At 44.6% G+C, this 11290-nt stretch overlaps 1 pseudogene; it reads left to right on the forward strand.

Annotated features, from left to right (window-relative positions):
- The first annotated feature begins 2107 nt into the window (after positions 1-2107).
- Positions 2108-5004, forward strand: LOC130862347 (glutathione S-transferase theta-2-like; annotated as a pseudogene).
- The last annotated feature ends 6286 nt before the right edge of the window (positions 5005-11290 follow it).

Genomic DNA, 11290 nt, shown 5'->3' on the forward strand with positions numbered 1-11290 from the left:
CTCACCTTGACGACTGCTTTGCCCAGGGACCAGTTGCTCCACCTTCCGGCACCAGTTGCCAGGCCTCCTTAGCCTTCTTATTCCCCAGGAAAAGGTGAGTGCCCTATCTGCCCATTCTGCAGTTTCATGAGGCAGGACAATCAGATGCCATAGGGAGTCAAGTCAAAGCAAGAACTCAGTTTATTACTGTGAGCGTCAGCTTATACAGGTTAAGTGACATCATGTGATGTGGGGGTACCTCCAGCCAATGAGAGACAGCCAAACCCTTCCTCTGGCTGGAGGGGTGTCTACCTAGATTTTATTGTCTCTTCCTCACTGGGTAGCTTTGACTATCCCTCAAACTCAAGACAGGTTTTTCTCTGTCCTACAGGCCTCGAGGTATAGGTCCTGAGATAATTTTGCCCCAACAATTTTCCTTTTCAGATCTTTGATGGGTTAAAGACTAGATAGTCATAGCTACTCTCCTCCCATAACTTAGCTAAGGCATTTTAGTATAAGACTTAGACTCCTCAGGGTAGGACAACTATTGAAATAGTCTCTATTATTTGCTAATTACCTTGGACTGGACATTTAGCATGTGCTTCTTGCTTAATGTTGTTCATATTGGTTGTAGTTCTATTTTTGTTTCTTTTTTCCTTTTTCCTGGACAATACTTGATATTTGTTTTTATTGTATGTAGTTTGTATTAGGTTTAAACCCATTTGTTTAGACAAAAGGGGGAGGTATGAAAATTCATTCAGCCAATAGCAATAGCCCCTAACATCCTTATGCCCAAAGAGTCTGAAATGTTTGGGTCCAGGCTTAACCCCAGCCCCTGGCATCCATGTATCCAAGGAGTCTAAAACATTTGGGTTTAATGTTCCATCCCAAGACCCCTCCTCTGGGAGTTGCCTCAGTCCAGACTCCACCCCCAAAAAAGCCTGCCAAATGGTGACCCCCTCCCCAGAGAGGCTCAAAACCACTCCCATAGGCTATTTAAACTGCCCCCCCCCCGTTGGAATCTTCCTTCTCTGTCTCCATCCCTGGGGGGCTGGAAGGCCACAAGGGAGCACTGGCATCCATTAAACCTGGGCCTTTTCTAATTCAGTTTGGTTTGGTCTGATTTTGATTATTGATTGGATTATTGATTTGTCTGATTTGGATTACTTTTGGATTACTGGAGATTTATTTATGTGTAAAAACTTTTCAATACCCTGTTTTCAAAAACCCAAAGCAGCCAACCAAATCAATCAATCAAACAAACAAACATAAAAATTTCCAGAAAAGCCAGGTAGGGTGAGTCTCCCCTGGAGTCCTAGCTGTTCAAGAGAATAAGGGAAGAGAATCAATGGAGCCCAAGAGTTTGAGATCTGCCTGGGCAACATACCAAGATCCTCCAGTGTCCAAAAATAAAAAAAAAAGGAAATAAATATGTGGAAATAAACTCCTAGGGAAGCATTTTGGTTCCCCATGTTGGCCACAGGCCACAGCTATTCTAAAAGATTCAGATAAAGTCAGTGACCATCACTGTGGAAGATGCCACACGTGAAGGTGTGTGTGTGTGTGTGTGTGTGTGTGTGTGTGATTACTCCCTCAGTTATGGCGTGCAGCCTTCCAGATTTCATGGACTGATGGAGGAGACGCACTGTTTTTAGACGGCCTGCTTGCTCTACGGGGCAGCAGGGACTTAAACAGATCTGCCTTAAGGCAACGTTCCTAGCAGCCTGCAACAAAGCTGCACTCATTGGACGGGGGTTTCCTTCTTCCCTCCAGCCTTAACCGAGGACTGGGAGCGGAGCGTCCAGCCCACAGCATTCTCTGGGGTTCGGTACTGAAAAGTGGTGTTTGGTTATTTCCCTGTCCGGGTGACACTAAAGTTCTGGGCTGGATCTCTAGCTCCACAACTCCTTAGAGCCAAGAGCTTCTGCCCGAAGGCGCGCTCCCCTTTCTGTGCAAAATCCACCGAAGCAGCTCCCTTCCCCAAGAGCAACGGGCGTCATTTGTGTAGGAGGGAGAACATGTCAGGCTTGGCCCACTGATACTGAGCTGGACACCTTATCAGCGAAATCGCCTGCACTTGCTAGTGCTGGTTTTGCAGACTATCCGCACCATCCGCGTCGCTGCCGCCATGGGCTTGGAGCTCTACCTCGACCTTCTGTCTTCGCCTAGAAGAACGGCATCCCCTTCCAGCTGAACACTGTGGATTTACTTGGCCTGAGCCTGGTGCCCATCTTCGCCTAGAGCATGTCAGCCCTTCACTCTTTAATGGGTACAGTCCCCCATCATTTCATCACCCAGTGCCCTCACCAGGGAATGCCCTATTTGGAGTGGCCCCCCTGAACCTGAATTCTGCTCTGACAAGGAAGACAGGGTGGTACTTTCTGCCCTGGGATGTAGGGGAGGAAACGAAAGATTTGCAGAGTTCCTGCTTTGAAGATATGTGACATTTAGATTAACAAAACACCCGGAGATTTTGCAGGGAAGAGACTGTTACACTCAGATCGACAAAGTCCCTCAAAAAAACAAGGAGTCCCATTTGTAAAAGCAAAGAGCCTTTATTTTATGTAAGTTTGCAAACTCCGCCTCTCCGCATGTCCAACATATTGGAATAAACAGAGAACACCCCAAGCTCAGTTGAGTTGGGTTTTTAATAGTAGTAAAGGTGGGGGTGAGGGGTTTCTGAGGTTCAGGACTCCTGATTGGCTGACATTTGTCTAGGGGTGTTCTGGTGAGTATGCTGGCAGGTGATCCTATCTACAGTGGTTGGAACATTTAGGCATTTCTTTGGATGGTCTGTTCTTGGGTGGTGCTCAGGTAATCTCAGTTTATGGTTCTTCCTGCAACCAGGTATTGCTTCAGGGTAAACTAATAAGACTCAGGCCTCCTTAAAACTTCTCGATGGCTGAGTCCTACTCTGGCAGGTGATAATGGTTGTTGGAAGTAAAGAACTTCCTTTGGGTGGTCTTTCTATTTAGCTTATCAGGGCTGACTCCTACAGAAACACGTAGCTGAACCACCTCTGTGCCACTGGTCCCAGTCCCGGCATTGGTCGCTGTAGCCTTGTCTGGTTGCAAAGAGAGAGGGGAAATACAGAGGTACTGCCTGAGTCCTAGAGGACATTTTCTGGCTTCTTCCTTCCCAGGGCAACACGTGAGCGAGCAATTCTTTTTTTTTTTTTTTTAAATATATTTATTTATTATGTATACAGTATTCTGTCTGTGTGTATGTCTGCAGGCCAGAAGAGGGCACCAGACCTCATTCCAGATGGTTGTGAGCCACCATGTGGTTGCTGGGAATTGAACTCAGGACCTTTGGAAGAGCAGGCAGTGCTCTTAACCACTGAGCCATCTCTCCAGCCCGAGCGAGCAATTCTTGCAGTTGAACTGTCAGTGGAAAGTTCCTGTCCTCAAAGACGGAAATTTCGTGTTGACCGAAAGGTGCAGCTGTAAATAAACCCAGAGCGCACACCACCTTCTCTTGCTTCCTGCGGGTTGGGATGAGGTAGCAGGGGTGGGGGTGGAGGGAGAGGGCTTAGCCTGACTGATACCCACCCCAGACTGTGAGGGGCCGTGGCTAGAGCAGACAGTCTGTGAAAGGGGCCAGGATGACTGGAGGCTGATCCAGTATATCCCAGTCTCTGTCCGTTTCTTCTGCTGGACTCCGCCCCCCATCTTTCAGACCTCGCCACCATGACTGAGGAGTATTGAAAGGTGACAACAGGGACGTTTGCCCAGGGATACATGAAATGGAGACTCAATAATGAAGGCTAGGAGTTTCTCCTGACATCCCAGAAGTCCCCTGTCTAATCTGCTAAAGGCTTGGCCCTGGGGACCAGGGAAACGATCAAGTCTCCAGGTGCTGGCTGGTTTTCCCACTAGTCTAATGACAAAAGCTCTGGAGGAGCTCTTGCCGTGTGTGTGTGTGTGTGTGTGTGTGTGTGTGTGTGTGTGTGTTGGGGGGAGGGTGTGGGTTCCTCGCGCAGCCCCGCAGAGAAGAAAGATTGAGCAGAGAGAGAGAGAAAGGTGAGGAGACTAGAAGAAAGTACTTCAAATGTGAGATTCCCCGAGGTCCCACTGAAGAATGGGAAAACAGCCAAGGTCCTTACAAGACCCTCTTCCCACGGTCCCCAGCTCAACCATCCTGATGTACCTGAGTTCCAAGTACCAGTTTGTGGACCACTGGTACCCAGCTGACCTGCAAGCCCGTGCCCGCGTCCATGAGTATCTAGGCTGGCATACTGATAACATCTGTGGCATCTTTGGAGTGCCCCTGTGGACCAAGGGGTGCAGGGTTCTCTGGGGAGGGATCGGACCTGGTAAGAGTCAAGGTTACTTACGGAGCACTTCTGCTGCTTGGTCAGGTGTTGGGGCCTCTCATTGGGACCCAGATTCCAGAGGAGAAAGTGGAATGGAACTGAAAGAATATGTTCGAGTCTCTGCAGCATCTGGAGGAAAAGTTCTTTGGGAATGGGACCTTCCTTACTGGCCATCAGGTGACACTGGCTGATCTCATGTGTCTGGAGGAGCTAATGCAGGTACGAGACCAGTGAGTGGAAGAGTAGCAAAGGGCAGGACCCTTCTCTTGCCACTTCCTTAAGTCAGAAGCACTGTGACCTGGGAAAAGCCAGAATCACAGAGCAGACCCTGAGTGACATGTTCCCTGCCTGGGTGGGAGGCAGCTTCTGGCTACTGTCAGGTCTTGGAATGGATCACACTGCCCTGGACCTCCCATGGGGCTGTGTCCATCACACCTGTGCTGAGTCGCCAGCAATGGGGTCTCATTGGCTCTCCAACTTCCACATTTTTGTCCCTGCAGCCGGTGGCTCTTGGCTGTAATTTGTTTGAGGGACGGCCGCAATTGACAGCATGGCGAGCGTGGGTGGAGGAGTTCTTGGGTGATGATCTGTGTCAGCAGGCCCTTAGCTGTATCCTGAACATCCGGGAACAGGCAGCCAAAAATGCACTACCTGTACCCTATCCAGAGGTCCAGTCCAGAATGATGCTTCGAATTGCTAGGATTCCCTGAGTTCTAACTGGCAATAAAGCTTCATGTTGTTTCTTGGCTCTTTATATCTTTTCTACTTGCCCCATCCTTCTTATGGATCCCTTTCTATCTCTGGGAGGGGCTTTGCACAAAAGGGACACCAGGTATCTGTAGATGCTTCTCTTGAGGTACCAATAAGAGACCAAAATCAATATGCTAAAAACCAGCAACACAAAGAAAAACAACCCATTCAAGAGTTGGCACATATATGTATTTTATTACAATAAAAAGTCTGACTATTTTAAGGAATAGTTACTGGTTTTATTACATTGTCCTATAAAATGTACTGAATAAAAATCATGTCTCAGTAAACATTATGGGTAATCAAAGCAAAGTCACAGATAACAAATCCATATAAAATTATTACATAAGCAAAGAGATGATAAACAACAACCCATTCAGAGATATAGATGATCTTTTCCAAGACTTGGTCTTTGAAGTATAGACCAAAAAAGATTTCTTTGGGCAAATATTCCTATCTTCCCAGAGAGCTTCCCAGTAACAACAAACAGTAGGATTTATCTTCATTGTTATGCAAACCTCCATATGTGTCTGTGGGAGGGAACTCACAACAGAAAGGATTTAATGTAAAGCATTAAGAGGTCGACCAGATGGATCAGTCTGTAAGGGTACTCATAGGCAATATTGATAACTTGTATTCAATTCCCAGAACCCAAACAGTGGAAGGAGAGAAACAACTGCCACAAATTGTCCTCTGACTCCCACAAGTGTGTTATGGCATTCCTGTAAATATAAAATGTGTTGGGGCAAAATTATCTCAGGACCTATACCTTGAGGCCTATAGGACAGAGAAAAGCCTGGCTCAAGTTTGAGGGATAGTAAAAGCTACCCAGTGAGGATGAGACAGCAAAATCTAGGTAGACACCCCTCCAGCCAGAGGGAGGGCTTGGCTGTCTCTCATTGGCTGGAGGTACCTCCACATCACATGATGTCACTTATAAGCTGACACTCACAGTAATAAACTGAGTTCCTGCTTTGACTTGACTTCCTATAGAATCTGATTGTCATGCGTCATGGGGCTCAGAACTGATTGTCCTGCTTAGTGGGGTTGTGGAACAAGCAGATAGTGCACTCACCTTTCCCTGTGGAATAAGGAGACTAAGGAGGCCTAGCAGAAAATAATATTACCTGAGTAAGCAGGAAGTGCAAGAAAGTAACTTCCAAACAGTGTAAGAAATGATAGAGACAGCGGCTACCTAGGCAATCACCTAAAGGCTCATTTGCAATGCTGTGACAACCAACTTTGGCTAAGACCTAGAGTATCTCACAGACCATTTTCAGGAAAATTTGAAAGACTGTCCTACTCTGTCTTGGTGAGATTTGGCAGTCGTTTTTGTTTGTATCCTGCTTGTCCAGTTTGAACAGAGTGTATTTTGTCAGTAGTCAAGGCAAGGGCAGCTCTTTGCCCAGAGGCCAGTTTTGCTGAGAAGAAAACAAGCCCCACGTGGAGGGTCTTTGGTTCCCAACATTTTCTTTTTATTTATTTATTTATTTATTTATTTATTTATTTATTATGTGTACAATATTCTGTCTGTGTGTATGTCTGCAGGCCAGAAGAGGGCACCAGACCTCATTCCAGATGGTTGTGAGCCACCATGTGGTTGCTGGAAATTGAACTCAGGACCTTTGGAAGAGCAGGCAATGCTCTTAACCGCTGAGCCATCTCTCCAGCCCCCAACATTTTCTTGAGAATAGATTGGTACTTCCAGCAGCAGTTGTGTCAACAGAATCCTAAGTTATTTAAATGTCATAGTCTACAGTTCTTTGAAGTGCTTGAAGATTACCCATCTTCGTGAAGTACAATCTCTGTGCATCTAGACAACCTGATTAGCCTAACTAAAAGTATGACAAATATGGGTGACTATTGACCTATAAGTTTTAATACCTACATAGCTTAAATACTAAGGCTTAACATTATAAAATTAAACAATCAATCTTTAAACAGATATACAGTAAATGAGGACATGACCTCAAAATGTAAACTATATAAATATCTTGATCAGAGGCAGAAATGTATGAAAAATATGATAAATATATCCTAAAATTGTATCAATATACAAATTATCTTAAGTAGAGGTAGAAACATGCATGCATACAATATGATAAAATAACTTTGCATATGTAACAAATATTATAAACAGAAATAAGAGCATATTCAATATAACAAGTATAGTTTGAATTTGTATCAATATACAAATTATCTTATACAGGAGTATAAAGCTAATTTTTACATATATATCAATATACAAGAATCTATACCAATGTAAATTGTCTATAACTAATAGTTTATAAGTAGATAACACTAATCTACCTATTATCCCATCCCATTCCCCTTTTTTTCTTTCCCAAAAGAGATCCCTGAGCCTACTTCATTTCTATCCCCAATCCCATACAACTTATAACCAACCCCTAACAGATGGCAATTGTCCCTAACCCTAAGGACAAATTTTATTGGGAGAGGGGATGCCATTTTTTAAAATTACTTTCAGCTCTCATGGGGGTGATGTTATTTCTAAGGGATCTTGCAAAAACTAAAATGATGGTAAAGTCTCAAGATTACTGTCTGGTTCAATTGTAGACAGTCTCTGAGTAGTCTGTAGGGTTTTTTTTAAAGCTCTTATTTAAAGTTTTAGCCAGAATGTTGTAAGAAGGTGCATCATCTCAGCTAGCCACATTGGAATCATCTTGAGCAGTTTGTAGCCCAAAACCGATCTTTGAGTGGTGTTTATTGGCTTAATGGCATCATATGAATCAGGTGGAATTGTTGTGAGGCAGCATCTTCTTTTTGCAGACTTCAGAGATTACTGTAGAAAAATGTCTTGTTTACTGTGGAAAACTTAAACATTATTTATATCAAAACAGAAAGTTTGAATTTCAATAGACATTATTTGGAGAAAGGTACTATAGAGACAAAAATAGGTATGAGGAGAAGTAGAATTTTTGAAAGCAGAGTTTTGATAACCTCAGTCTCTAGATTTTTACCTTCCCTTTGACCCACACCAGGTGGTTCTCCTGATAGGAGACAGAAACTCTGAATTTTTATGTAGGCATAATTAAAGAAGTCCACAAGAGCCCATGATGAAAGATAACAAATGTTTATTGGGGAACACTCACCATCAAAAAGCCCTAGTGGTCCTCAGCTCTGTGGGCGCTGAGAGCTGCGAACAGAATCTAGACCACCAGCTAAGAGAGTGTGAGCTCTTTCTATATGCTCTAAATCCTCAGTGCTGAGATTAAAAAGACACAGTACCAAGTCTGGCTCATATCTCCACCCAGGCCCTCACAGTTTGGCAGCAAGCATTGGCTGTGGAATAATTCTTCTATATGCTGTGAATATGTATTACTCTCATTGGCTAATAAAAAAAAAAACAAAACTGACAGGCCTATAGCAAGGCAGAATAAAGCTAGGCAGGAAAGCCAAGCTGAAAATGCTGGGGGGAAGAAGGGCTGGGAAACAAGTCTCTTTCATGAATAATGCAATAACACAAGGTTTGACAAACACTGTTAAATACTGCTACTTCCCGTTTTTAGCATACTCTCAACCGCAATCCAGGGAAATCCAAAGAACTGCCCAAGAGTCTGGTCATCAGACATAATTAGTTCTGTTAGTATAGAACAAATGCCTTGCATTTTCACATCCTATGTATCTCTATCTCTCTCTCTCTCTCTCTCTCTCTCTTTCTTTAATATAAGACAAACTTCTAAGAACCCCTATATTCCAAAAAAGAAAATCCTGCAAGACATGGTAGCACACACCTTTAATCCCAGTACTGGAGGCAGAGATAGAAAGAGCTCTGTGAGTTCAAGACCAGCCTGGTCTATTTGATGGGTTTGAGGACAGTCAGGATTATATATGGAGACCCTGTCTCAAAAGCAAAAAACAAAAGAGAAGCTGGGAGGTAGTGGTACACACCTTCAATTCCAGCACTTGGGAGGCAGAGGCAGGCAGATCAATGAGTTTGAGGTCAGCCTGGTCTACAGAGAAAGTGCCAGGGCTATGCAGAGAAACCCTGTCTCAAAAAACAAAAACAAAAAATCAATAATAATAACTTTTGAGAGTTCACTTAATATTCTGGGGGTCAGGACCTGGCCTGCTGGGATTTGGAGTCCAGAGTGTTAACTCTCAGGGTCAGGGGGCCTAAGCTCCCAACTTAACAGTCAGAAGGGTGCAAACATGCTATGGCTCACACACTCTGCACCTGCGGGACCAAGAAAGGCCACACATGCTAATAATCAGAAATAATTTTTAACTCTTTAAAAAAGGAGGGTGGGGTGGTATTCCTCACACATACAATACTTGAAGGACCAGGGAAGGTCACAGCCGTCTAAAGAGTCTACAGGACTTACAACCTCCCATCTCCCACATACCAGAACCTCAAGAACACTGAGGCTGCAGAGACCAAGGTTCTCACTATGCCCCTCCACCACACAGCACCGGCAGAACCTACTGCATCCGGAGGATCTGGGCATTTTATCATTCAATGCAACTGTGTGTGCCTGCAAGCCATTCCAGGAGCATTTTGTCCACTGCTGTGTATATGTTGCGTGGACATTTTTGCTTCTGTTTGTCTCCTGCTCAGTTGGCTGTTGCTGCTTCTCCCCGTTTACTCTAAGGCATCTTTACTGTACTTCTTAGTCACAGTTGAGACTCTCCCACCTTATTCCCCATCTTTTCTTCTTCCTTCCTTCGTTTGTTTGTTTGTTTGTTTGTTTGAGACAGGGTTTCTCTGTGTAGCTTTAGCGCCTATCCTGGAACTAGCTCTTCTAGACCAGGCTGGCCTCCAACTCAGAGATCACCTCTGTCTCCCGAGTGCTGGGATTAAAGGCGTACACCACCACCACCCGGTTCCCCATCTTTTTTTCTTTCATTCTTATTCCTGCCTCTTTTTACTTTTTAATTATAACCTCACATAGCTTTCAGTCTTTAAAATCTGATGGCCCTGACAGCTTTCCCATCTTTCCCCTCCTATTTTAATCACCTTTGATTTTTCTGTTATCAGTCTAATGCTTCACCCTTATCTTTATGCATCCTTCCTCTCTCCCACTCCTAATCTTATTAACTAAAATCCAAGTGCACGCCAAAGTATCCTGGTGGTTTATTCTCTGAAAGTTACTGATACGTTATTAATTGGCTAGTGTATCAGTTTTAACAACTTATAATAACTCTGAATAGTAATGGTCTTAATTCCCCAATTAAAAGGCACAGACTGGAGACTGGAGAGAAGGCTCAGCTATCAAGAGCACTTGTAGCTCTTCTTAAGTGTGATGGATTAATTAAAATGCTGCAGGTCCCCAAGCGGCGGCAGTGGGCAACGGGTCCCAAGAACAGCCAGTCCTAGGCAGGGACTGAAACAGTTCCCTGAGTGGCTGCAGTGGGCCACGAGTCTCAGGCAGGGAGCCATGTGGTGGGTGAGAAACTGGATGGAGCAGCCAGTCCCACAAGGACAGACAGAGGGATGGGCACACCAGGAGATCACACTGCAGGCGGCAGGTCTCCAAGGCAGGCGAGAGACAGAGACATGGATAGGCCTGCCATGTAGAGTGAGGTTGGATATTTATTTAGTGGGTTATAGAAGGGAAGAGGAGGAGAGAGAAAGAGAGAGGAAAAGAGAGAGAGAGAGAAACAGAAGGGGGGAGAGAGGGGAAAGGGAAGAAGTGGGGAGAACGGGGAAGTGGGCAGTGCTTGTCTCTTAAAGGGACAGGACATATCATTGCATTAAGGAGCAGTGTTAGGTTTCCAGCATCTACATCAAGGAGCTCACAGCTGCCCTGACTCCAGCACCAGGGGGATCAGACAGCATCCTCAGGCACTGTAATGCATGTGGCATTATACACATAAAAGATAAAGACACAGACTGACATAGTGGAAGAAGCAGGATGTAACTCAAGCCCAAATGGTTAAATGCCATACATTTTCTCTCGTATGTGGAACATAGCTTTGCATTTTTAGAACTGTGTTCTAGGGTTGAGGAAGCTAGGAAGAGCCCATGACAGGAAGGCAACGAAGAGGTCTTCAGAGGTGGTGAATCAGAAATGACAATCAAGAGAGGCAAATGTTGGAGTTAAGAGCTTAAGGGGGATGGAACAAAAGGAAAGAAGTGAACAGGGAGTGTGTTATCCAAAACTAAGGCTATATGGGAAACCCATATGGTAACAAACTTCCCAACTTCTGTGTAAGAGAATTCAAAAATATAATTTCACTGAGCATGGTGGCACACATCTTTAGTCCTGTAGAACTTAAAGCTGA

This window comes from Chionomys nivalis, chromosome 19, assembly GCF_950005125.1.
Source record: "Chionomys nivalis chromosome 19, mChiNiv1.1, whole genome shotgun sequence".
Lineage (NCBI taxonomy): Eukaryota > Metazoa > Chordata > Mammalia > Rodentia > Cricetidae > Chionomys > Chionomys nivalis.